This window comes from Schistocerca piceifrons, chromosome 8 (genome assembly GCF_021461385.2).
Source record: "Schistocerca piceifrons isolate TAMUIC-IGC-003096 chromosome 8, iqSchPice1.1, whole genome shotgun sequence".
Lineage (NCBI taxonomy): Eukaryota > Metazoa > Arthropoda > Insecta > Orthoptera > Acrididae > Schistocerca > Schistocerca piceifrons.
In genome coordinates this window covers 435,465,178-435,491,647 of record NC_060145.1, presented here as the reverse complement: position 1 = coordinate 435,491,647, position 26,470 = coordinate 435,465,178, and the positions used below count along the sequence as shown (strand labels likewise).

Here is a 26,470-nt window from a genome sequence, read left to right as displayed (position 1 = left end):
GGCGCTTCAGTCTGGAACCGCGCGACCGCTACGGTCGCAGGTTCGAATCCTGCCTCGGGCATGGATGTGTGTGGTGTCCTTAGGTTAGTTAGGTTTAAGTAGTTCTAAGTTCTATGGGACTGATGACCTCTGATGTTAAGTCCCATAGTACTCAGAACCATTTGAACCATTTTTTGTTTATTGTTATGTCCGCTAGACCGTTTAAGATGTTTTGTACGTAGTTAAATTAATCAGTCTGTTTGATGCGATATAAGACCTTATACGTCTTTTCTTGTGAAGAGTGTCAAGTGAATAAATGCACAGATGTTTATGACACAAACCTGGAAATTTTAAAAATTATTCTGCATTAAAATTTCCTTTCGTTTTCCTCACCTTCCTTTTTCCTATTCTTCTGTTAATGTATAGAATGGGTTAATGTTTCTCGATGCGAAATCTGGAAAAAATACTTTGTGAAATCAGTGTCGAGATCATATTTGGCGACAGAACTGAGAAGCCACCCGGATGATATTTTCCCAACTTTTATTGTTGACTGGAATACACGCTTCGAAACTGTGAAGTTATCAGTGGTAAAATACAGAAAGGAGATCATCTATAACATTTGCTGCAGTTGTACAGGTCGAAAGACTTGTTATAGTGGCAGAAACTCAGAAGGGAGTGAGATAGGGTTGTAGTGTATCCTTTACGTTATATAATCTATCTAAAAAGCACGCAATAAAGGAAACCATGAAGGAATTATGCAAAGGAATTGAAATTCCTAGAGAAGGTGAATTTTAAGGCTTTTGAACGATATTGTAATTATCAATAGACGACAAATGGCATAGGAGTCAAATGAACGGAATGGTGGTGGTTAGTGTTAAACGTCTCGTCGACAACGAGGTCATTAGAGACGGAGCGCAAGCTCGGGTTAGGGAAGGATTGGGAAAGAAATTGGCCGTGCCCTTGCAAAGGAACCATCCCAGCATTTGCCTGAAACGATTTAGGGAAATCACGGAAAACCTAAATCAGGATGGCCGGAGACGGGATTGAACCGTCGTCCTCCCGAATGTGAGTCCAGTGTGCTAACCACTGCGCCACCTCGCTCGGTGAACGGAATGGACAGTGTCTTGAAAAGATATTATAAAATGAACATGAATAATAGTAAACGAAGAGTAATGGAGTGTAGCCGAATTAAATTGAATGATTCTGAGAGAACTAAATTATGAAAACAGTAACCAAATGTGGTATACGAATTTTGCTACTTCGGCTATCAAATAAATAGCGATGAAAGAAGTAAAGAAGATATAAAATGTTAACCGGCAACGGCAAGAAAAGAAATTTGTTAATATCTAATACAAATTTAAATATTAGAAAGTTTTTTCAAAAGAGTTTGTCATGAGTGTATCGCTGTACGGAGATAGGATAAACTGTACATACGGAAAGAAGATGAGAAGTGATGTTACGAAATGTAGTGGTCGCACAATAGGGTTTTAAACATGTGACACACATATTAACATATGAATGATAATTATATTTGATGATATTCGGTAATAATGTTAATTTCATTCAGGCAGCTGAGAGATGATATTTAAGTCACCGAAGATTGCGTTGGTGGTTCTCGCTACAAAATGTAGAAATTACAGTGACTTCTCAAAGATTCGTATTTTATGGTAATATACCTTCATTGATATCTACACCTTTAGGCATATACGCGTACAGATAAAACAAATTTATAACAAATGTTCTTAAACAGATTAAAAACAGTTATAAAATTATGAGTACATTTAATACGATGGTTAAATACACGAAAGAAATGTTGTTTCTACCTTACATCTTCTCTTAAGCTTTCAGTAACTGCGTTCAAAAAATTAGTGCAAAAAAATCTTCAAACGTGTGTGAAATCTTATGGGACTTAACTGCTAAGGTCATCAGTCCCTAAGCTTACACACTACTTAACCTAAATTATCCTAAGGACAAACACACACACCCATGCCCGAGGGAGGACTCGAACCTCCGCCGGGACCGGCCGTACAGTCTGTGACTGCAGCACCTGAGACCGCTCGGCTAATCCCGCGCGGCGAAGTTACAATAACTGTCTGCTGCACATCTAAATTTTTCAATTAGATGATCATGATCCCTTACACTTCGTTTTTATTTCGTTTCATCTTCTTTAATCTTATCAAAGGTTTTTACATTTTCCTCCAATTTCTGTTAAAATCTGCGTGCCTTTTTGGAAACTTTCTTGATGCTCTTCAGTTTTACGAGTATGTTACAAGTACTCTTCAGTTTTAGTGATCAACCTTGACATTATTTTTTATGTTACCTTAAATTTTCTCAAACTGTGATAAAAGTTTTGGCCTGCTGCAATATCCCCATCTGCTACTCCCGTCATTCTCAAGTTAGTTTCAGATCCACATCTCGCATGGACTGGTTACTTCTACTTGCTAGAGTTTTTAGCCCATTTGTTCCCCGCATACACTCCCTTTAATACCTCTCCCTTTTATACTTAATCTCCCTGCTTGTCAGCGGTTTTCTCTAGGGCAGTTCTCTATAATATTTTAGATTTATATTTTCTAGTTTTTCACTTTACACATGCTTTCCAAAAAGACACGCCCTGAACATATTGTTTAAGGAAGTTTATTGCTAGTTCAAAGAAAATATACGTCACTGGTTCTGATTTCTGATTGATGGTACCTTCTTTCCTTCAGCAAGTCTTCTCCTTCTTGTTCATCGACACTGATAATCCTTGACAGAGATTAAAGTGTTTTACATATTTTCTATATGGTTTTGTCCTTCGCTACGTTTATTCCTTCGTTCCACCCCTTATCTCCACGCACTTGTCGATTCATTTGAACCCTTTCCAGCTGTTGTAGTATTTTCATGAAACATGGTATTAATATATGCAGGTCATGCTCCGTCTACAGTTACAAGTGACATCGAGAAAGGATAGTTTTCGTTGCTTTTATTTACTTTCGTGCCACTGCTCTGCTTTCGTCGCGTGTGCTGACTACGAGAAACGAGAAATGTTCACTCTAGCAGATTACGTGTCACCTGTTCTGCCAAAGAGGCTGTATGACGCATACTTACTTTCCTGCGTCTATTGTTGAACTTCAGCATCGTGTGATGAAATATTATTCGATTCTTAGCCGTTCTGAAGCAGCAGTTAACTAAATTCTGATCCACTACATTCGTGCAAAGAAGTATGCACACGAGTATATCGAGTGTGAGAAAGGGGATAATCCGAGAAAGTCTCATCGATGAAATTCGCCTAGTAATCTTTCTTTCTCACCAACACTTCCTCTAGCGAACGATGTAGACTGAATTCAGGCTTCTGAACGTATATAACGAAATTTAATATGATAGAACGGCAAGAAAGGTTGTATATGGAAATCTCTACGGCGATGTTTCCTCGAGTTACCGGCCTAGTTCCGCGGCAACGTTTCGACAAGATCTTCGCCTGAAGATCACAAGATCTTTGCCTGACGACGAGTAGGAAACCTGCCGAAACATTACCGCAGAACGGCGCGTTGATTCGGCTGATAACCCGGGAAATCTCCGTCATTAAGAACAAAGCAGCTTAAATCACTTAATAAAGGCAAGGTCTCCGTCCAGATTGTAGACCAATCAGGTTCCTCTCAGAGTATGCTGATAAAATAGCTCCATATTTAGCAATTATATACAACCACTTGCTCACAGAAACATCCGTACCTAAAGACTGAAAAATTGCTCAAGTCACACCAATACCCTAAAAAATCCACATTAACGACATAGGAGACAATCTGAGTAGCGCTCTTAGATTGTTTGCAGATGATGCTGTCATTTACCGTCTTGTAAAGTCATCAGATGATCAAAACGACTTGCAAAATGATTTAGGTAAGATATCTGTATAGTGCGAAAAGTGGCAATTGACCCTGAATAAAGAAAAGTGTGGATTTATTCACATGATTACTGAAAGAAATCTGCTAAATTTCGATTACGCGAAAAGTCACACAAATCTGAAGGCTGTAAATTCAACTAAATACTTAGGGATTACAATTATAAATAACCTACATTTGAACTATCACATAGGTAATATAGTGGGTAGAGCCAACCAAAGACTGCGATTCATTGGCAGAACACTTAGAAGGTTCAGCAGGTCTACTAAAGAGACTGTTTACACCACGCTTGTCCACCCTATTCGGGAGTATTGCTATGCGGTGTGGGATCCGCATCAGGTGGGACTGACGGATGACATCGAAAAAGTACAAAGAAGGGCAGCTCGTTTTGTATTATCGCGAAATAGGGGAGATAGTGTCACAGACACGATACGTGAATTGGAGTGGCAATCATTAAAACAAAGGCGCTTTTCGTTGCGACGGGATCTTCTCATGAAATTTCAATCACCAGTTTTCTCCTCCGATTGCGAAAACATTATGTTGGCACCCATCTACATAGGGAAAAATGATCATCACAATAAAATAAGAGAAATCAGGGCTCGTACAGAAACATTTAAGGGCTCATTTTTCCCGCGTGCCGTTCGAGAGTGGAACGGTAGAGAGACAGTTTGAAGGTGGTTCATTGAACCCTATGCCAGGCACTTTATTGTGAATAGCAGAGAAATCACGTAGATGTAGATAACCCGGGAAAGCTTTATCATTAAGAACGATTGTCCTTAACTAGAGTAAATGACTTTCCAGGATACCCACAGGCTAAAATTTGGAATAAAGATCGCAAAAGTTTTCACACCGCTTTCTTTATACAGTGACTCTCATTGATGCTAGATGATCAGCAACTATGATAAAAAGTGTCAGGAAAACCTGCAGTGGGGAAATACCGATGTAACTGTGACTAATAATATATTGCTACATCTTGTTGCTTTTCGATGGATTGTATATTTTCACAAGACACATCTAACCCATCTGAGCAAAATGGACTCTGCCAAGTGACCACAGAATGTCAGCCGACTGGAACTATGAGAACAAAACGCAAATGGAGAGGTTATACTACGGCGTGGAGAGGAAACCAAGTGTCACAACATTTGGCCTCAGTGAGTACACTTACTAAATCAGTTACGTAAAAAAAAAAAAAAGGTTAGTTTTTGCTGTTATGGCCAACTAACTCAGTCGCATTGTCGACATGACTCTAGCTAGCTCTGAGGAAAATTATACTCCGTAAGTCTGCCAACACAGTGCTCCCCTCATAACTGTTCCCTGAGCTTAGCTGTGAGACAGAGAACAACTAAGTTTTAGCATTGATATCAGACGAAGATATTTGTGGTTTATGCAACTTGTTTACTGGTGCTATAATTATTTATCGATACGTATCGTTTGTTGTAAGATAATTAGTGAAGAAAAAGATTTATAGTAGTCAGACGTGGACACAGTATTCTGTAAAATTAAAAGTAAGTAGCGCTTGTAGCGAGTGAGTAGATGAGAGCTATTACGAAAATTATACTGATGAATGAGTGTGCTAGGCCATATAACATCGCCTGATGGCAGGCTAACTGAACACACGGGTGACGAAGGGGCACCCAATCCTCAAGTACTAGAGCAGCAGCCAGGCTTATTTGGTGTCGAAATTTTTGACAGATGCTCAGAAAAGTTCCATGGGTGTCTCCGAAGGTGTTGCGACATTAGAGGGGCCCTTTGCTGTTTTATTCGCACACATGTTAAACTCCCGCGTGATCCCACCAAAGGAGGTCGGAAGACAGAACTGCTGAAAAAGCGTAAGTATCCTTTACTGGTTCGCATTACATTCACCTTTCGTCGAATGGTTTTTACCTGTCCTTATTGCTTCCAACCTGTTCATGACAGCTAAAACTACAGCGGCACTGCACTCCAAAGGGGTGCGATAAAGTACAATGTTGATGCAGTACAGCAAAGTTCTCATAGGAAGGTTGAATCTTCCGACAGTGTCACCAGCGTCAAAGAATTCCAAGAAAATCTTCGTGGAGCTTGTCGTACTGCACACTGGCGATTTCGACAGCGGAATGTGTGTAAATTCAAACCCCCGGAGAAATGGGTGATTTCATTCAGGCATTTCAAGCCACCTCTTGAGGTCTTTTTCGTGTAGATTCTGAGCGGCAGGCTGTCTGAAATGTTTTCCCACGCGATTTCAACGCAAGGTGTCGCAGTTCGACTACTATCGCCGAGGTGTCAAAAGAATAAGCAAAACGTAGGGACAAGAGAGCCTGTGGCGATCTTTTATTCGTGCGATGCGTCAATGCTGACCTTGCTCAGAACTGACATGTAATTTGGCGGCAATGTGTTATCATTACAACACCTTACATCACACGTGAACTTCTGAGGTGGGGCCAGTTCTTTGAATGTGTCGCCATCCTGCTGTCTGAAACGTCACAGTGCCCAAAGGTCACGTTCAGGGGGCCATGAGAAGGATGTCGGGACTTTTGAGTCAAGGCGTGTGAAACACACGCAAACAACATTTTCCAAGTGTCCCACGTCACGTGACGAACAGCCAGTACATCTCCACACAAGAAAATGCCACAGTGGAAGCGTGATTGGCACATAACTCAGAGGTCTGTGCATCGAAACCACACTCTGTTACATTATTTCTTATACTGATTGAGTCGAGCTTGATTATTAAGCATAGGGCTCCAGCTGGGGAGTGTAGAATCAGCGTCAAAAGTAAACAATATATTTCTGAAATGGGAAGAATGGTAGGACGCCTGCTTAACACGTAGCGCTCTTTAAGACTTTGCAGCAACTATATTTCTAGATCGCAATGTTAAGCTCTTCGGACACATACGCACAAAATTCGAACACGTTTGTGAGATAAAACTCGCGTCTCCAGCGTGACAGGCGGGGATAATAATCATTATACTACCAAGATTGATGAAAGGCGTGAGTCTAATGCTCAGTAGTGTTTCCCATATGGCTGTTCCAAGTCACATAAGCTGCTCATGCTCTCAGAAGCAGCTTCTACGAAATAAAAAAAAATGCCCCACGTTAGATTGCAGCACATGCCACAGCAGGGCATGGGCTACGGCCTCCCAAGTAACGTGGGGTAAATTATTGCGCCACTGGATCCTCACCACTGCTCCATAACAATGAATAGGCTCTTCGCCACGTGACGAGGAGAATGTGTCGCACGACTGACGCTACGCCAACGCTTGCAGGCAGCGATATTTACCACGATCGCCTCGACATGCAACTGCGAGAAGCACAGGAGTAACAAAAGCACTAAACGATGCGGCGACATACGAAATCCACTGCCCAGCTGTCCCGCGTTTTCTCGACGACGAGAGCCGGTTGATGTGCATGTAAGCGTAGCATATGAAACAAGAATAGAACGAAGCATTGGTAGTCAGGTGCCAAAGTCGCAGTATGGCATCAGGTGGCGATCGTATGTTTCTGTGGCCACCACTGGTTTGCAGCAAAGTGAATACCGCTAACGGAGAGCACTGTGTTGTAGCCCCAGAGCATTCCGCCGCCGGCGGCCCTGCTGTGCGGTCGCGCGGAGCGGCTGTTGCGGTGTTTACATCGTCGCTGCGAGCGGCCGGCGCTGTGTGGTGAGTGCGCGCTTTCTGCGTTAGTCATAGTCCACGATCACATTTCTAGAATGACATAATGGGACAACGCGACGCGATACTTTGAAGTTGATTTTCGATCCGAACTACACCCGACCGAAATCTTACGAAGTTGAGGCATTTATCGAAGAAACTTTTCAGATCAAAGTGGATGAATTGATTGGAATTCACCTGTCGATTGTCAGTCCGACTGTGTTCCTTAAGTTATCCAGTTCTGACAAGTGCGACCAAATTGTAGAAGCATGTGGTGGGATGGCAAAATTCAAACAATCAGACGGACACATAGGGCAGGTCACGGTTTCGCGTGCCGGAATGGGAATAAGGACGGTTCGAATCTTTGAGCTTCCCTTTGAAATAACGCCCGAGGAGATTAACAAAAAACTGAGAGACTATGGCGCCATTATCAGCAATGTCGCGGAAAAATGGTGTAGCTTGCACAAGTATCCAGTATTAAATGGAGTCAGGCAAGTTAAGATTGACATGCTGAAACATATCCCATCGTACCTCTGGATTGGTGGATATCGAGCGATCATCATTTACGATGGACAGCCGAGAACCTGCTCGGGTTGTGGTTCGACCCAACACGTCCGCGCGCAGTGTGTTCAACGGCGTGTGACGCAACTGCCGACTGGGGAGCGAGACCCGCCTAGTTAGATGGCCACGCTACCCGTGACGTACGCCGCCGCAATTCGCAGTGACGTCGCCCCAGATATGTGTTTCGACAGGGTGGTAGTTGCTTATGCCGACGTTCCCAATGTTACCGTAGCCATGGATACTAGCATCACAGAAACTACAGGTCCAGCACACTCCCAAGACGAGGAAACTGACAGGCGTGAAGAACAAGAGCAGGCTAAGACGGCAGAAGAAGGCATGTGCAAACCACTCGAAGAAGTCGGGCAACACAAAGAGGACACGGTTGCAACATCGGAGGATAATGACCAGCAGCCTACACTGTTTCACCAAAGAAACGGAAGAAACGTCGAATAGCCCGTCAGGGAGCTGCAGAAATCGCGCCAATCCTGCGTGAAAAGGCGAAACAGATAGACCAAGGACTGGCGGAGGCGACACAGGCAACTCCTCTGGAAGATCGAACAACAAAAAAGAAGACCCGAAATGAGGACACTGAACCTCACCGTGGAATCCACATTCCAGACGGTACAGCTAGCCCGAAGGACCCTCCACCTGTACCAAAAACGGACACGCGGGAAGTTACGTGCACACGAGATTGGGCGGATGACATGGAGGAGCAAAACCATGATGCAGAGATGGCTGACATACCACAACGTTCAGGACGGACGGCACCCGACCGTCGACAACATGCGTCCACCCGGCAACAAACCACCATCAGAGACGCTAGTACAGCAGATGATGATGCCGACTTCTTCTAAGTGGAGCAAACATCCACTTCACCTGGCAAATAGTATCCCACCTGACGCGGTATAGTCGACATGACGTCCTTGCAGGCGTACAGAATTGCGACCTTAAATATAAATAAAATTAGCAGCACCCTCAGTCTGAGAGATCTCCAAAATTTTCTGTACGCCGCTGATGTTGACATCTTAATGCTGCAAGAAGTAACGGCTATCCGTTTGGACGACATCACTGGCTACAACGCCGTCATCAATCCTGGCAATGACAATGGCCTCGGCACAGCGATTATGACTAAAGAGGGGATCCTACTTACAGACGTGGCGAAACCCAGACAGTAGAGGTCTCGCTGTCACGGTAAACAACACCAGGTTTATCAACATATATGCCCCGTCAGGAACCGGAAACAAGCGCCGCAGGGCCGAATTTTTCAAGGAGGACATCGCCCCCCTTTTCGCGGTGCGATTTGAACAAATAATATTTGCGGGTGACTTTAATTGCGTGCTGAGTCCCAAAGATCAGACGCCAAATTTTAACAAATCTCTGGAGCTGGAGAACATCGTCAGAGACTTCCATCTGTTTGATACTTGGGAACTAAAACATGATGATAAGCTAGGTTTCACCTATATCACCAGCCATTCTGCCAGTCGTATCGACAGGATTTACGCAACATCCAATTTAAGGAGACACGTTTTACAGTCCGAGCTATGGCCCACTATTTTCTTTGATCATATCGCGTAAATATGTACGATAAATTTAGAAAAACAAGGAACTTACAGGGCGAGAGGTCAGTGGAAGCTAAACGTTGCTCATCTTTCGGTTCCCGGATGCCACGCCGCCTTCCACACCACTTGGGCAGAATGTGAAAGGAAGTTCCACTTGTACGGTACGGCGCTGAATTGGTGGCTAAACTGCGCGAAGCCCGCAATAATAAAGACAATGAAAACTTACTGCCGTGAAAAAGTCGCCTGGCAGAAGCGGACATTAGACTTTTACTTCAGCTGTCTGAGAGACTTGTGCGTTCGGGATGCTACAGTCATAACAAATTATGGGCAAATCAACAGAATAAAAGCAAAATTGCTCAACCTGCAGAGAGACCATCTCGAAGGCTGTAAAATACGAACGTGTTTGCAGAACGGTACACGAGAAGAAACAACATCGATGTACCACATCCTCCAAGAGAACAAAAGACAAAACGGAAAATTCTGATGGAATTCAAAACTTCAGACGGGAGTCTCTTGACAGCTCAAGCTGCAATACGAGACGAGATCCATCGACACTTTAGTGAATTGCTGGCCAAGACACAGACAGATGAAACAGCGCAGCAAGCTCTCACTGCTAGGACGACAGAGCGACTCACTCCAGAAGAAGCTGATGTGCTCGCAGCAAGAATAACGGACGAAGACGTCGAAGATGCCATCTCGAGGAGCCCGAAGAATAAATCACCTGGACCAAATGGGCTACCCGCTGAATTTTATCAAACTTATCGCGAAAAGATAATTGCTAAATTGACACTCGTCTGCAATGAAATACTAAATACCGACACTGACCTTCCGAAGGAATTCTGTGAAGGTACAGTGGTCTTAGTCCCCAAAACATCAGGAGGCAAAACCGTGGATAAGCTTTGACCCATAACACTTCTCAATAGTGAGTAAAAAATCTTCGCCCGTATCATGATGCAAAGGTTTAATTCAGTTATTCGTACAGTGACAGGAGCTTACCAGACAAGTGTGGGAAAGGATAGAACGATATTTCAGACCTTATGCGACTACAGAGCAACTGCCGACTGGGTAGCGGTATCGGAATCCTGCAACATTCGCTATGCTCTGATGTCGCTTGACTTTAAAAAAGCTTTTGATAAAGTTAATCATTCGTACCTGTTCTGGTGTATGACATCCATGCACTTCCCACAAAAAATTATAGCCTCCGTGAAAAACACACTGACGAATAGCACGTCAAGAATCAGTGTTAACGGACAACTCAGTCACCCGATCAATATTCAGAGTTCGGTAAGACAAGGTTGTCCCATGTCCATGACGCTTTTCGCGATTGCGCTTGAACCTCCCTTAGTATCCCTGACTCGGCAACTCCGTGGACTACATATACACGGACAGAAGATCATATGTCAAGCCTACGCGGACGATGTGGGGGTACTTGTGACTGACGAAAGCGAGGTGGCAACAGTACTTGAAGTTGTGGCGACCTACGAACTGGCGTCAAGAGCTAAACTCAACCGCAATAAATCTGATATTATGAATCTTGGTCGGGGTATAGAAATCAGAGCCGCTGGACGTATCAACACTGTGGAAAAAATAAAATGCCTTGTAATAGAATATACGAATAATATCCGCCGCACGGCCGCTCTCAATTATAGAAAATTACTTGCCACATTACGAGCAAGCATCAAACAACACAGCTTGTGTAATTTAAAGTAATTTAAATGCAGTACAAAAAGTGCAACTAGCCAATACCTATATAACCTCCAAAGTAAACTATGTTGCTCAAGTGCTGCCTCTGCCACGAACCATAGCACACCTAATGCAAGCAGCGCTTGGTTATTTTGTCAGCAGAGGTCAGATATTTAAGGTTTCGTATGATACCTTGACGCTACCGACACGCAATGGAGGGCCACATCTGACAGACATCTACCTTAAAGCGCAAGCGCTATACGTTAGCAAAACTTATGAACAGTGGCAACGATCACCGCGGACCTTAGTGGCTCATGTCTTACGTGAAATCACCCCAGTCAGCAGAGATCCACCAATCGATGTGCATCACATCTCCCACGAGCTGTACCACTATAAACATTTTCTTGTGGAATACAGCTATGTACGCCATCGAATACCGGAACAGGACATATATCAGGTTAAGGAGGTTTACAACACCTTGCTGGAAGGCAAATTCGCAATCGAATAGAAAACAAGTTTCGACATAATAACTGGAAAAACATATGGGAAAACATATCTGAACCCCATCTACCATCCAATGTGCGATCGACGTGGTACCTCGCAGTCAATAGAAAAATCCCCAACAACTCTACACGCGATACGTCTGGCACACACACCAAACTGTCCCAGCTGCAATGTCGTCGACACTGCAGAACATCGCTTCGTCTGTGACGATGTGAAAGACGTGTGGAATATCTTTAGGCAAAAACTAGCACATGTGCTCCGCACGTCATCTAACACGATTACACCGACACACGTCCTTCTGCCTGATGACGTGCCATATCCTAACACTAAAAGAAGGACAGCCAACTGGCTCAAAGGACTGACAGTCCATTACATGTCAACGGCTATAACGAAGAGTGTAGCAGATTATTGGATGTACCTGATGACAGAACATCACAAGCTCGAACGACAAAAGAAATACAAAGAAAATTACGCAAATCTCTTGAACTCAACATTGTCTTACCGACAGAGCTGAAGAACGATCAAACGATATTATGTTCACTCCCAGGATTACTTTTTTTTTCTTTATGAAATTATCTATTAAGTTTTTCATTCATTTTACGCCAACAAGGTGGCTATAACGTTTACCCTTTGCCCTCGTGCAGCAGCACTAACAGGTTGCTGACGCAAAAATGAGACGCCAGCAGGCTGAAGTACGCCTGGCTTTCCTATAAAAATGGAAGAACGTAGAGGACCTATTTTCTTTCCACAACCCCAAAAGAAGAGATTTTGTTTACTTGTATACATTTACTTCGTTGGTCAACTATCTCTAATGGAACAAACATGCACACAAGCCAGCCGAAGAAGGCACAAATGGCGAACGGAAAGACGGGCTGTACGGGAGGAAGGAGGCCCGAAAAAAAAAAAAATGCCGCAATTGGTTAGCGCACGGTACTTATAAGGCAGTAGCCGTGAGCAATGCCGGGGTTGTGAGTTCGAGCCTCACCTGGGGCATACTTTTATTTCTTAGCAGCTGTCTCTGACAGCAACAGGAGGCTAGGTTTGAGATGTATCAGCTACTTGAGTAACATAATTGTGCATTCGAGACGCTAGCTGCGTCTTCCTCGGTAGTATAGTGGTTAGTATCCCCGCCTGTCAGGCGGGAGTCCGGGGTTCGATTCCCCACCGGGGAGGCACATCCGATTTTTAATTGCTGCTCTATCACTCGCCGAACTTAGTGTAGGACGTTTGCGGCTACTAGCACCATATCCCTCGCACACAGGCACCTGTCTATAACGCATCCTCGGTAGTATAGTGAGTAGTATCCCCGCCTGTCACGCGGGGGACAGGGGTTCGATTCCCCCCCGGGGAGGCACATCCGATTTTTAATTGCTGCTCTATCATTCGCCGAACTTAGTATACGACGTTTGCGGCTACTAGCACCATATCTCTCGCACACAGGAATCTGTCTACAGCGCATCCTCTGTAATATAGTGGTTAGTATCCCCGCCTGTCACGTGGGAGACTGGGGTTCGATTCCCCGCCGGGGAGATGCGATTTTTATCTCACAAACCTGTTCGAGTGTTGCGTGTATGGGGGTCGTAAGAGCATTAACTTTGCGATCGTGGAGTGTAGTTGGTGCAAAAACTTAAAAAATGCGACATCTTAGGAAGTGGTTCTCGCATTCTTCACACTTCAGAATCACGGGGTTTGCTGTTAACGCTGAATCAAAGCACCCCAGCCGACGCTGTGGGCGTAATAATCGAGCTCGACACAGTCCGCAAAAGAAATAATTTTAGCAGAGCGTGGTTTCGATCCACGGACCTCTGGGTTATGGGCCCAGCACGCTTCCACTGCGCCACTCTGCTGGCTGGGGTTGCGAAGGCTCTTCGCCACGTGACGTGGGACACTTGCAAAGTGTTGTCTGCGTCGCTTTCACACGCCTGTATTTAATTGCGTATCATCTCCTACAGCTCTCAGCTTGACTTGTCTCGACTGACGCTACGCTGACGCTTGCAGGCAGCGATATTTACCACGATCGACTCGACATGCAGCTGCGAGATGCACAGGAGTAACAAAGCACTCCACGATGCGGCGACATACGAAATCCACTGCCCAGCTACGCGTCGGCAACTAACAAAATGCCGACCCTGCCAGGATTCGAACCTGGAATCTTCTGATCCGTAGTCAGACGCGTTATCCGTTGCGCCACAGGGCCAATGGCAGCATTTATTTCTACGAGACAAGTGCAATTGGCTAAGAAACGTGTTCTTCATGGCTGAGCAAGCTCCCAAGGAAGGTATCTCTCGTCCAGCTGCGTGGCCGCAGTGCGCCTGCAGAGCTTAGAGCTTGCCACGCATCTGCTCTCGCTGTTCGACAGGTAGCAGAAGGCAAGGCGCGCGTTTTCCCGCGTTTTCTCGACGACGAGAGCCGGTTGATGTGCATGTAAGCGTAGCATATGAAACAAGAATAGCACGAAGCATTGGTAGTCAGGTGCCAAAGTCGCTGTATGGCATCAGGTGGCGATCGTATGTTTCTGTGGCCACGACTGGTTTGCAGCAAAGTGAATACCGCTAGATGAGAGCACTGTGTTGTAGCCCCAGTGGCAGTCTACTCGCGGCTGGCGAGGTGAGCGGACGTGCGCTGTTTACGTCCTCGCTGTTCCGGACCAGCTCCGCGGCGAGTGGTGAGTCAACACGGTGGGACTAGCCGTTTCTCGAGGAATTTAGTCATGTACACGTGGTAACGATGGAGTCTCATTTCCGTACAAACACACTGAAATTTAGTTTCGACGTCCATTATGCACGACCTAAGCCATACGAAATAGAGGCCTTTTTGCGCGATGTAGTGAAGTTACAATTTGGCGACGTTATCAGGATCCATTTGTCGATAGTTAGCCGAACAGTCTATGTGAAGATGTCGAACACAGACTGCTGTGCACGAGTAATAGCCTCTTCGGGAGGTCGATTTAAGTTCACCCATTGTGACGGTAACGTGGGGGATGTGACGGTTGAAATGGCGGGACTTGGCGTCAGGCCCATTAGGATCTTTGAACTTCCGTTTGAGGTGCCTGCAGGGCAGATCAATCAAGTTCTTACTACATATGGCACGGTCTTAAGTAATACAGCGGAGGAGTGGACAACTTTCAATACCTTCCCTGTTCTCAATGGGGTGCGGCAGATGAAAATTGATCTTCGGCGTCACGTCCCTTCATATATATACGTCAGTGGATGTAGAGCCATTGTCATGTATGAAGGGCAACCCCGAACGTGCTCAGGTTGTGGTAAGGAAGGCCATGTTCGCTCGGACTGCATGCAGCGGAGGATAGCGCAGTTACCAGTGGGAGAATCCGAAAGACCTGCGACTATGCAGTCGTTGCCGGTAAGTTACGTTGCGGCGGTCAGAGGACCGGAACCGGACCACTTACTAGTAGAGGAGGCGGCTCCTCGCCCGTCACCACCTGAGACCAACGATGCGCCCATAGTCGCGAACCAGATAACGGCGACACACTTATCCGCTGCCCAGTCAGAGCAACAGGTAACTCCCGATGACGAGGGCCATGCCGCAGTTGCTGCGGCTGAAAACGTCGTGCTCCAGGATCCGGAGGGCCCGCAGGAACCGGACCAGACCGTATCTTCCGACAGTGAGATGAGCCGGCACTCACCCCGCAGACGCAAAAAACAACGGATTGCGCCCCCAAACGCGGACCAGACGGCGAAGGAGGTGCGTGAAAAGGCTCAGCGGGTTGCCCGCACACTTGGAGGAACACCGGTAGCACAAGACGATGGCATCCACCAGGTCCTCATTCCGGCAGGCATTCTTGCGACGGCCGAGCCACCTAACCCACCCACCGAACAGATGGTAGTGCACGCGACACGGGAGGTGACCCCGCATGACATACCCATGCAGACACTTGACGGCGACACGACGGCGGTTGGCCTCCGGGCGACTGGCAACTGGGCCGATGATGTGGAAAGCGTTCCACCAGGAGGGGACTTGAATGACTATCCTATGGTCGGTGTGGGGACAGCGATAATGCGCGGGGTCGGGGATGATACGGATGGGCTTCCCACCCGCCCCAGCGACCAGTAATCTATAGTGCGTGTAGTCACAGAAAAGGCCTTCCTCCCTTCCATCAGCGAATGACTTCTGCACAAGCTTACAGGATAGGGACCGTCAACATCAACAGTATCAGCAGCAATCTAAAGCTGCAGACCTTACGTGATATGTTATATGCGGCCGAACTCGACGTGGCCTTACTACAAGAGGTGAAGAACATAGACCTCGCCACTATTAGTGGATATATAGCCTTCACTCATCCCGGGACTGTGCAAGAACTTGGAACAGCCATCCTCACAAAGGAAGGGATACTAGCGACTGACGTAGAGTACCTCCCAACGACGAGAGGCATGGCGCTCACCATTTACGATACTCGTATTGTCAACGTCTATGCCCCTTCAGGCACGGGTAATAGACCGCAACGGGCGGCATTTTTTAACGTTGCTATTGCACCATTGCTTGTAGGCCATTACGACCATATTATATTCGGTGGCGACTACAACTGCGTCTTATCTCCGAAAGACCAGACGCCACATTTTAACACTTGTCCGGATCTAGCGGCTATAATACGGGACTTTCATTTTATTGATCCCTGGGAACACGTCAATGGCGATAGGCCAGGATTCACGCATATCACGGCTCACTCCGCCAGCTGACTCGATCGTATTTACGTCACGCTGGATTTAAGTCGAAGACTTTTGCAGACGGAGATATGGCCGACTGTCTTCTCTGACCACGCGGCGTACATTTGTACTATCAACCTCCGACGCCAAGGGACGTACCGTGGAAGAGGATACTGGAAGTTGAATGTATCGCATTTGGACGAACAGGCATGCCATGAACTATTCGCTGCGTCTTGGGCGGCTTGTGAGAGAAGGTTTTCTCAATATGCCTCGGCGTTGGAGTGGTGGCTAAACTGTGCAAAACCGACAATCAGGAAGGCCTTTATGAGATACTCCCGTGACAGGAAGGAGTGGTACACCAGGACGGTCGAGTTCTATTTCCAGGTCCTTCGAGACTTATACCGCCCGGACGCGTCGATTATAGACAATCACCAGGAAATTCAACGGATAAAAGCCACTATTACGGCTTTGACGCGTCAAAAGCTCATCGGGTGCAAAGTCAGGGCGCGACTTCGTGACGGTGTCGCCGGCGAGCAACCTTCCATCTATCACGTACTTAAGGAGCGGACAGGTCGCCGCAGGAAACTGGTCACTGAACTACGGACGGAGGACGGATGTTTGTTGTTGCAGCAGCGTGAGATATCAGCTGAGATGAAGCACTATTATGCGACGCTATACGCCGCTGGCCCTGTGGATCACGAGGCGATGGAGGCTTTACTGTCGGGTATAACCCGCAAGGTGAATCAGACGGAAGCAATTCAATTGTTGGCTGAACCTACTGAAGAGGAAGTAGAAGATGCACTGCTGGCGGGCCCTCAGAACAAGTCACCTGGTCCAGACGGCCTACCGGTGGAGTTCTATCGCACATTTAAACGTCTGTTGTTACCGAAACTGACGTGCATATGCCAGGAATTAATGGACCCCGACAAAGACATCCCGCGACAATTCAGTGAGGGCCTGATCATACCGGTTCCTAAGTCACCATTGGCGCAATCCGCAAAACACTACCGCCCGCTCACACTTCTAAACTGTGATTATAAGATCTTTGCAAGGATTATAGCTAGGAGACTCAAACCGGTGATGAACACGGTTACAGCCCCGCCACAAACGAGTGTCGGTATAGGCCGCAACATTCACGACACCTTGTGTGACTATCGCGACGTCATAGCGATAGCTGCCGTCTGTCGCATTCCGTGCGCCTTGGTTGCTCTCGATTTTGACAAAGCATTTGACCGTGTGAACCATGAGTATTTACTGAAAACCTTGCAGACAATCAACTTCCCCCACCGTTTCCTCACCATCATCGCACGACTGCTGCGCCACTCCCAGTCCACGATTTTGCTCAACGGGCGATCAGTGGGGCCGATAACTATTGAAAGTTCGGTCAGACAGGGCTGCCCTATGTCGATGGCGCTGTTTGCTATCGCCATCGAGCCGCTATTAACAGCGCTGACCTCACACCTCCAGGGTGTCCTGATGTATGGTCACAAGTTTGTATGCCGCGCCTACGCGGATGATGTGGCCTTTCTTGTGCGAACCACGTCTGAGATACGGACGGCGATGGACATAGTAGAGCAGTATAGGAAGGCGGCGGGGGCTCAGTTGAATGTCATGAAGTCCGGTGTCCTGAACATCGGTCGCGGATTGAAGGCCCCTATTCCTGGACAGATCAAGGTGATCACGGTCATGAAGTGCTTGGGAGTGAAATTTACTCGTGACATCCGACGCACGATTGCAATCAATTACAAAGATTTGCTAAATACAGTGCGCGCGAGCATACGTCAACATACCCTCAGGTCGCTGGACGAAATACAACGCGTGGCCTTGGTGAACATTTATCTCGTCTCGAAAATTAACTATGTGGCACGCGTACTTCCGCTACCCCTCCCGATGGCAAGCAGATTGTTAGCTGCCTTCGGCCACTTTGTCAGCCGCGGCCACATTTTCAAAGTCAAGTATTCTACGTTGACTCTACCGTCGGCGTCAGGTGGTCTCAACCTCATCGACGTCTATACGAAGACACGGGCCCTGTACGTCAGTTCTACATTTAACAGATGGAAGAATTCGCCTAATAGTATCACCACTTTTCTATTGAACGAAATAAAGCCGGCTAATCTTGACGCGCCTGTGGATGTTCATCACATACCAGACGACCTTCATCATATCAAGCAATTTTTGCTTGACTATAGCTACATCAGCATGGGAATGCCTGAGGAACAAATAGTCACAGTGCGAGCAGTGTACAAATATTTGCTCACGACGCACGCTCGAAACAGTATTGAAGTTAAGTACCCCGAGGCAGTCTGGCCACGTGTATGGAGAAGTGTTCATCATCCACATTTGCCAACGGGAGTGAGAGCATTGTGGTATTACGTGGTCAATAGGAAACTTCCCACGGCTTCCCGATTACATTCGATACATTTGGCTGATACTTCGCTTTGTGCAACCTGTAACGTGCAAGATACTGATGAACACACATTCGTATGCGGTAGGGCGCATGACATATGGACAGCGGTTAGAAACCTCTTGGCATTTCTACAACGCACGTCCCCTCAAGCCATCACCCTTAAGAGTCTACTTCTACCGGACGATGACCTCTACCCTACCACGAAACGAAATGCCGTAACCTGGCTGAAAGGACAAGCAATCTACTATATTATTACAAACTCAGAACGTAGTATTGGAGACTTTTCGACATATTTACAAACACAGCACGATGGACTTCGCAAACTTCCACATTATAAACAGGAATACGCAAATTTTCTCATCAAAGCGATCATGGATCCCCCGCAGAATTGGCGGGTGTAAGGGTAAGAGTAGACAAGACAGGACAGTAAAGAGAAGAGACCACACGATGAAACAGGACGAACTCGCAACGGAGTGAACACATTGCAACCCGAGAAGCCGACCTTACAGTTTTCCGACGTAAGAGGGCCACTAAGGTACGGATGCCAAAAGTAATTTGAGAAAAATCACGAACAAACACAATGCCGATGGAGGCGCCACATACAGAGGATTTCTTCCCGGAGATGGCATTCATGAGTCGAAGCCACTCATCCCTTTAGTTTTCATTTACTTTATGTTATAACATTGCACAAAAAAAAAAAAAAAAAAAAAAAAAAAAAAAACTAATAAATTTACAGCGTAGAAGCTAGCCGACGAAGGCAGAAAAGGTGAGCGATTGGATGGGCTATGTGGGGAGAAGGGAGGCCCAAAAAAAAAAAAAAAAAAAAGGAAAAAAAAAAAGATAAAAAATAAAAAGAAAGTAAAAAAAATAAAAAAAAGTGGCGCAATTGGTTAGCGCACGGTACTTATAAGGCAGTAGCCGTGAGCAATGCCGGGGTTGTGAGTTCGAGCCTCACCTGGGGCATACTTTTAATTCTTAGCAGCTGACTCTGACAGCAACAGGAGGCTGTGTTTGAGATGTATTAGCTATTTGAGTAACATAATTGTGCATTCGAGACGCTAGCTGCGTCTTCCTCGGTAGTATAGTGGTTAGTATCCCCGTCTGTCACGCGGGAGACCGGGGTTCGATTCCCCGCCGGGGAGGCACATCCGATTTTTAATTGCTGCTCTATCACTCGCCGAACTTAGTGTTGGACGTTTGCGGCTACTAGCACCATATCCCTCGCACACAGGCAGCTGTCTACAGCGCATCCTCGGTAGTATAGTGGTTAGTATCCCCGCCTGTCACGCGGGAGACCGGGGTTCGATTCCCCGCTGGGGAGTTGCGATTTTTATCTCACAAACCTGTTCGAGTGTTGCGCGTATGGGGGTCGTAAGAGCATTAACTTTGCGATCAAGGAGTGTAGTTGGTGCAAAATCTTAAAAAATGCTACATCTTAGGAAGTGGTTCTCGCATTCTTCACACTTCACAATTACGGGGTTTGCTGTTAACGCTGAATCAAAGCACCCCAGCCGACGCTGTGGGCGCAATAATCGAGCTCGACACAGTCTGCAAAAGAAATAATTTTAGCAGAGCGTGGTTTCGATCCACGGACCTCTGGGTTATGGGCCCAGCACGCTTCCACTGCGCCACTCTGCTGGCTGGGGTTGCGCCGGCTCTTCGCCACGTGACGTGGGACACTTGGAAAGTGTTGTCTGCGTCGCTTTCACACACCTGTATTTAATTGCGTATCATCTCCTACAGCTCTCAGCTTGACTTGTCTCGACTTTGCTCGGCTGACGCTACGCTGACGCTTGCAGGCAGCGATATTTACCACGATCGACTCGACATGCAGCTGCGAGATGCACAGGAGTAGCAAAGCACTCCACGATGCGGCGACATACGAAATCCACTGCCCAGCTACGCGTCGGCAACTAACAAAATGCCGACCCTGCCAGGATTCGAACCTGGAATCTTCTGATCCGTAGTCAGACGCGTTATCCGTTGCGCCACAGGGCCAGTGGCAGCATTTCTTTCTACGACGCAAGTGCAATTCGCTAAGAAACGTGTTCTCCATGGCTGAGCAAGCTCCCAAGGAAGGTACCTCTCGTCCAGCTGCGTGGCCGCAGTGCGCCTGCAGAGCTTAGAGCTTGCCACGCATCTGCTCTCGCTGTTCGACAGGTAGCAGAAGGCAAGGCGCGCGTTTTCCCTCGTTTTCTCGACGACGAGAGCCCTTTGATGTGCATGTAAGCGTAGCATATGAAACAAGAATAGCACGAAGCATTGGTAGTCAGGTGCCAAAGTCGCAGTATGGCATCAGGTGGCGATCGTATGTTTCTGTGGCCACCACTGGTTTGCAGGAAAGTGAATACCGCTAACTGAGAGCGTTGTGTTGTAGCCCCAGTGGCGCAATTGGTTAGCGCACGGTACTTATAAGTCAGTAGCCGTGAGCAATGCCGGGGTTGTGTGTTCGAGCCTCACCTGGGGCATACTTTTAATTCTTAGCAGCTGTCTCTGACAGCAACAGGAGGCTATGTTTGAGATGTATTAGCTATTTGAGTAACATAATTGTGCATTCGAGACGCTAGCTGCGTCTTCCTCGGTAGTATAGTGGTTAGTATCCCCGCCTGTCACGCGGGAGACCGGGGTTCGATTTCCCGCCGGGGAGGCACATCCGATTTTTAATTGCTGCTCTATCACTCGCCGAACTTAGTGTTGGACGTTTGCGGCTACTAGCACCATATCCCTCGCACACAGGCAGCTGTCTACAGCGCATCCTCGGTAGTATAGTGGTTAGTATCCCCGCCTGTCACGCGGGAGACCGGGGTTCGATTCCCCGCCGGGGAGTTGCGATTTTTATCTCACAAACCTGTTCGAGTGTTGCGCGTATGGGGGTCGTAAGAGCATTAACTTTGCGATCAAGGAGTGTAGTTGGTGCAAAATCTTAAAAAATGCTACATCTTAGGAAGTGGTTCTCACATTCTTCACACTTCACAATTACGGGGTTTGCTGTTAACGCTGAATCAAAGCACCCCAGCCGACGCTGTGGGCGCAATAATCGAGCTCGACACAGTCTGCAAAAGAAATAATTTTAGCAGAGCGTGGTTTCGATCCACGGACCTCTGGGTTATGGGCCCAGCACGCTTCCACTGCGCCACTCTGCTGGCTGGGGTTGCGCCGGCTCTTCGCCACGTGACGTGGGACACTTGGAAAGTGTTGTCTGCGTCGCTTTCACACACCTGTATTTAATTGCGTATCATCTCCTACAGCTCTCAGCTTGACTTGTCTCGACTTTGCTCGGCTGACGCTACGCTGACGCTTGCAGGCAGCGATATTTACCACGATCGACTCGACATGCAGCTGCGAGATGCACAGGAGTAGCAAAGCACTCCACGATGCGGCGACATACGAAATCCACTGCCCAGCTACGCGTCGGCAACTAACAAAATGCCGACCCTGCCAGGATTCGAACCTGGAATCTTCTGATCCGTAGTCAGACGCGTTATCCGTTGCGCCACAGGGCCAGTGGCAGCATTTCTTTCTACGACGCAAGTGCAATTCGCTAAGAAACGTGTTCTCCATGGCTGAGCAAGCTCCCAAGGAAGGTACCTCTCGTCCAGCTGCGTGGCCGCAGTGCGCCTGCAGAGCTTAGAGCTTGCCACGCATCTGCTCTCGCTGTTCGACAGGTAGCAGAAGGCAAGGCGCGCGTTTTCCCTCGTTTTCTCGACGACGAGAGCCCTTTGATGTGCATGTAAGCGTAGCATATGAAACAAGAATAGCACGAAGCATTGGTAGTCAGGTGCCAAAGTCGCAGTATGGCATCAGGTGGCGATCGTATGTTTCTGTGGCCACCACTGGTTTGCAGGAAAGTGAATACCGCTAACTGAGAGCGTTGTGTTGTAGCCCCAGTGGCGCAATTGGTTAGCGCACGGTACTTATAAGGCAGTAGCCGTGAGCAATGCCGGGGTTGTGAGTTCGAGCCTCACCTGGGGCATACTTTTAATTCTTAGCAGCTGTCTCTGACAGCAACAGGAGGCTATGTTTGAGATGTATTAGCTATTTGAGTAACATAATTGTGCATTCGAGACGCTAGCTGCGTCTTCCTCGGTAGTATAGTGGTTAGTATCCCCGCCTGTCACGCGGGAGACCGGGGTTCGATTTCCCGCCGGGGAGGCACATCCGATTTTTAATTGCTGCTCTATCACTCGCCGAACTTAGTGTTGGACGTTTGCGGCTACTAGCACCATATCCCTCGCACACAGGCAGCTGTCTACAGCGCATCCTCGGTAGTATAGTGGTTAGTATCCCCGCCTGTCACGCGGGAGACCGGGGTTCGATTCCCCGCCGGGGAGTTGCGATTTTTATCTCACAAACCTGTTCGAGTGTTGCGCGTATGGGGGTCGTAAGAGCATTAACTTTGCGATCAAGGAGTGTAGTTGGTGCAAAATCTTAAAAAATGCTACATCTTAGGAAGTGGTTCTCGCATTCTTCACACTTCACAATTACGGGGTTTGCTGTTAACGCTGAATCAAAGCACCCCAGCCGACGCTGTGGGCGCAATAATCGAGCTCGACACAGTCTGCAAAAGAAATAATTTTAGCAGAGCGTGGTTTCGATCCACGGACCTCTGGGTTATGGGCCCAGCACGCTTCCACTGCGCCACTCTGCTGGCTGGGGTTGCGCCGGCTCTTCGCCACGTGACGTGGGACACTTGGAAAGTGTTGTCTGCGTCGCTTTCACACACCTGTATTTAATTGCGTATCATCTCCTACAGCTCTCAGCTTGACTTGTCTCGACTTTGCTCGGCTGACGCTACGCTGACGCTTGCAGGCAGCGATATTTACCACGATCGACTCGACATGCAGCTGCGAGATGCACAGGAGTAACAAAGCACTCCACGATGCGGCGACATACGAAATCCACTGCCCAGCTACGCGTCGGCAACTAACAAAATGCCGACCCTGCCAGGATTCGAACCTTGAATCTTCTGATCCGTAGTCAGACACGTTATCCGTTGCGCCACAGGGCCAGTGGCAGCATTTCTTTCTACGACGCAAGTGCAATTCGCTAAGAAACGTGTTCTCCATGGCTGAGCAAGCTCCCAAGGAAGGTACCTCTCGTCCAGCTGCGTGGCCGCAGTGCGCCTGCAGAGCTTAGAGCTTGCCACGCATCTGCTCTCGCTGTTCGACAGGTAGCAGAAGGCAAGGCGCGCGTTTTCCCTCGTTTTCTCGACGACGAGAGCCCTTTGATGTGCATGTAAGCGTAGCATATGAAACAAGAATAGCACGAAGCATTGGTAGTCAGGTGCCAAAGTCGCAGTATGGCATCAGGTGGCGATCGTATGTTTCTGTGGCCACCACTGGTTTGCAGGAAAGTGAATACCGCTAACTGAGAGCGTTGTGTTGTAGCCCCAGTGGCGCAATTGGTTAGCGCACGGTACTTATAAGGCAGTAGCCGTGAGCAATGCCGGGGTTGTGAGTTCGAGCCTCACCTGGGGCATACTTTTAATTCTTAGCAGCTGTCTCTGACAGCAACAGGAGGCTATGTTTGAGATGTATTAGCTATTTGAGTAACATAATTATGCATTCGAGACGCTAGCTGCGTCTTCCTCGGTAGTATAGTGGTTAGTATCCCCGCCTGTCACGCGGGAGACCGGGGTTCGATTTCCCGCCGGGGAGGCACATCCGATTTTTAATTGCTGCTCTATCACTCGCCGAACTTAGTGTTGGACGTTTGCGGCTACTAGCACCATATCCCTCGCACACAGGCAGCTGTCTACAGCGCATCCTCGGTAGTATAGTGGTTAGTATCCCCGCCTGTCACGCGGGAGACCGGGGGTCGATTCCCCGCTGGGGAGTTGCGATTTTTATCTCACAAACCTGCTCGAGTGTTGCGCGTATGGGGGTCGTAAGAGCATTAACTTTGCGATCAAGGAGTGTAGTTGGTGCAAAATCTTAAAAAATGCTACATCTTAGGAAGTGGTTCTCGCATTCTTCACACTTCACAATTACGGGGTTTGCTGTTAACGCTGAATCAAAGCACCCCAGCCGACGCTGTGGGCGCAATAATCGAGCTCGACACAGTCTGCAAAAGAAATAATTTTAGCAGAGCGTGGTTTCGATCCACGGACCTCTGGGTTATGGGCCCAGCACGCTTCCACTGCGCCACTCTGCTGGCTGGGGTTGCGCCGGCTCTTCGCCACGTGACGTGGGACACTTGGAAAGTGTTGTCTGCGTCGCTTTCACACACCTGTATTTAATTGCGTATCATCTCCTACAGCTCTCAGCTTGACTTGTCTCGACTTTGCTCGGCTGACGCTACGCTGACGCTTGCAGGCAGCGATATTTACCACGATCGACTCGACATGCAGCTGCGAGATGCACAGGAGTAACAAAGCACTCCACGATGCGGCGACATACGAAATCCACTGCCCAGCTACGCGTCGGCAACTAACAAAATGCCGACCCTGCCAGGATTCGAACCTTGAATCTTCTGATCCGTAGTCAGACACGTTATCCGTTGCGCCACAGGGCCAGTGGCAGCATTTCTTTCTACGACGCAAGTGCAATTCGCTAAGAAACGTGTTCTCCATGGCTGAGCAAGCTCCCAAGGAAGGTACCTCTCGTCCAGCTGCGTGGCCGCAGTGCGCCTGCAGAGCTTAGAGCTTGCCACGCATCTGCTCTCGCTGTTCGACAGGTAGCAGAAGGCAAGGCGCGCGTTTTCCCTCGTTTTCTCGACGACGAGAGCCCTTTGATGTGCATGTAAGCGTAGCATATGAAACAAGAATAGCACGAAGCATTGGTAGTCAGGTGCCAAAGTCGCAGTATGGCATCAGGTGGCGATCGTATGTTTCTGTGGCCACCACTGGTTTGCAGGAAAGTGAATACCGCTAACTGAGAGCGTTGTGTTGTAGCCCCAGTGGCGCAATTGGTTAGCGCACGGTAATTATAAGGCAGTAGCCGTGAGCAATGCCGGGGTTGTGAGTTCGAGCCTCACCTGGGGCATACTTTTAATTCTTAGCAGCTGTCTCTGACAGCAACAGGAGGCTATGTTTGAGATGTATTAGCTATTTGAGTAACATAATTGTGCATTCGAGACGCTAGCTGCGTCTTCCTCGGTAGTATAGTGGTTAGTATCCCCGCCTGTCACGCGGGAGACCGGGGTTCGATTTCCCGCCGGGGAGGCACATCCGATTTTTAATTGCTGCTCTATCACTCGCCGAACTTAGTGTTGGACGTTTGCGGCTACTAGCACCATATCCCTCGCACACAGGCAGCTGTCTACAGCGCATCCTCGGTAGTATAGTGGTTAGTATCCCCGCCTGTCACGCGGGAGACCGGGGTTCGATTCCCCGCCGGGGAGTTGCGATTTTTATCTCACAAACCTGTTCGAGTGTTGCGCGTATGGGGGTCGTAAGAGCATTAACTTTGCGATCAAGGAGTGTAGTTGGTGCAAAATCTTAAAAAATGCTACATCTTAGGAAGTGGTTCTCGCATTCTTCACACTTCACAATTACGGGGTTTGCTGTTAACGCTGAATCAAAGCACCCCAGCCGACGCTGTGGGCGCAATAATCGAGCTCGACACAGTCTGCAAAAGAAATAATTTTAGCAGAGCGTGGTTTCGATCCACGGACCTCTGGG

The 26,470-nt window shown here is 47.8% G+C and overlaps 19 non-coding genes across 19 annotated transcripts; 14 read left to right on the top strand and 5 right to left on the bottom strand.

Moving 5' to 3' along the window:
- Positions 1–13,905: 13,905 nt before the first annotated feature.
- Trnar-acg lies at positions 13,906–13,978 on the bottom strand. The gene has a single exon. It is a non-coding gene; the product is annotated as a tRNA-Arg (tRNA).
- Positions 13,979–19,919: 5,941 nt separating this feature from the next.
- On the top strand, positions 19,920–19,991 carry Trnad-guc. Its single transcript has one exon. It is a non-coding gene; the product is annotated as a tRNA-Asp (tRNA).
- Positions 19,992–20,098: 107 nt separating this feature from the next.
- On the top strand, positions 20,099–20,170 carry Trnad-guc. The gene has a single exon. It is a non-coding gene; the product is annotated as a tRNA-Asp (tRNA).
- Positions 20,171–20,774: 604 nt separating this feature from the next.
- On the bottom strand, positions 20,775–20,847 carry Trnar-acg. The gene has a single exon. It is a non-coding gene; the product is annotated as a tRNA-Arg (tRNA).
- Positions 20,848–21,225: 378 nt separating this feature from the next.
- Trnai-uau lies at positions 21,226–21,317 on the top strand. The gene is given in 2 exon segments: positions 21,226–21,263; positions 21,282–21,317. It is a non-coding gene; the product is annotated as a tRNA-Ile (tRNA).
- A 107-nt stretch (positions 21,318–21,424) lies between these two features.
- Positions 21,425–21,496, top strand: Trnad-guc. The gene has a single exon. It is a non-coding gene; the product is annotated as a tRNA-Asp (tRNA).
- Positions 21,497–21,603: 107 nt separating this feature from the next.
- Positions 21,604–21,675, top strand: Trnad-guc. Its single transcript has one exon. It is a non-coding gene; the product is annotated as a tRNA-Asp (tRNA).
- Positions 21,676–22,279: 604 nt separating this feature from the next.
- Positions 22,280–22,352, bottom strand: Trnar-acg. Its single transcript has one exon. It is a non-coding gene; the product is annotated as a tRNA-Arg (tRNA).
- Positions 22,353–22,730: 378 nt separating this feature from the next.
- On the top strand, positions 22,731–22,822 carry Trnai-uau. Its single transcript is given in 2 exon segments — positions 22,731–22,768; positions 22,787–22,822. It is a non-coding gene; the product is annotated as a tRNA-Ile (tRNA).
- Positions 22,823–22,929: 107 nt separating this feature from the next.
- Trnad-guc lies at positions 22,930–23,001 on the top strand. Its single transcript has one exon. It is a non-coding gene; the product is annotated as a tRNA-Asp (tRNA).
- Positions 23,002–23,108: 107 nt separating this feature from the next.
- Positions 23,109–23,180, top strand: Trnad-guc. The gene has a single exon. It is a non-coding gene; the product is annotated as a tRNA-Asp (tRNA).
- A 604-nt stretch (positions 23,181–23,784) lies between these two features.
- On the bottom strand, positions 23,785–23,857 carry Trnar-acg. The gene has a single exon. It is a non-coding gene; the product is annotated as a tRNA-Arg (tRNA).
- A 378-nt stretch (positions 23,858–24,235) lies between these two features.
- Trnai-uau lies at positions 24,236–24,327 on the top strand. The gene is given in 2 exon segments: positions 24,236–24,273; positions 24,292–24,327. It is a non-coding gene; the product is annotated as a tRNA-Ile (tRNA).
- A 107-nt stretch (positions 24,328–24,434) lies between these two features.
- Trnad-guc lies at positions 24,435–24,506 on the top strand. The gene has a single exon. It is a non-coding gene; the product is annotated as a tRNA-Asp (tRNA).
- A 107-nt stretch (positions 24,507–24,613) lies between these two features.
- Positions 24,614–24,685, top strand: Trnad-guc. Its single transcript has one exon. It is a non-coding gene; the product is annotated as a tRNA-Asp (tRNA).
- A 604-nt stretch (positions 24,686–25,289) lies between these two features.
- On the bottom strand, positions 25,290–25,362 carry Trnar-acg. Its single transcript has one exon. It is a non-coding gene; the product is annotated as a tRNA-Arg (tRNA).
- A 378-nt stretch (positions 25,363–25,740) lies between these two features.
- Positions 25,741–25,832, top strand: Trnai-uau. The gene is given in 2 exon segments: positions 25,741–25,778; positions 25,797–25,832. It is a non-coding gene; the product is annotated as a tRNA-Ile (tRNA).
- A 107-nt stretch (positions 25,833–25,939) lies between these two features.
- Positions 25,940–26,011, top strand: Trnad-guc. Its single transcript has one exon. It is a non-coding gene; the product is annotated as a tRNA-Asp (tRNA).
- Positions 26,012–26,118: 107 nt separating this feature from the next.
- Trnad-guc lies at positions 26,119–26,190 on the top strand. The gene has a single exon. It is a non-coding gene; the product is annotated as a tRNA-Asp (tRNA).
- The last annotated feature ends 280 nt before the right edge of the window (positions 26,191–26,470 follow it).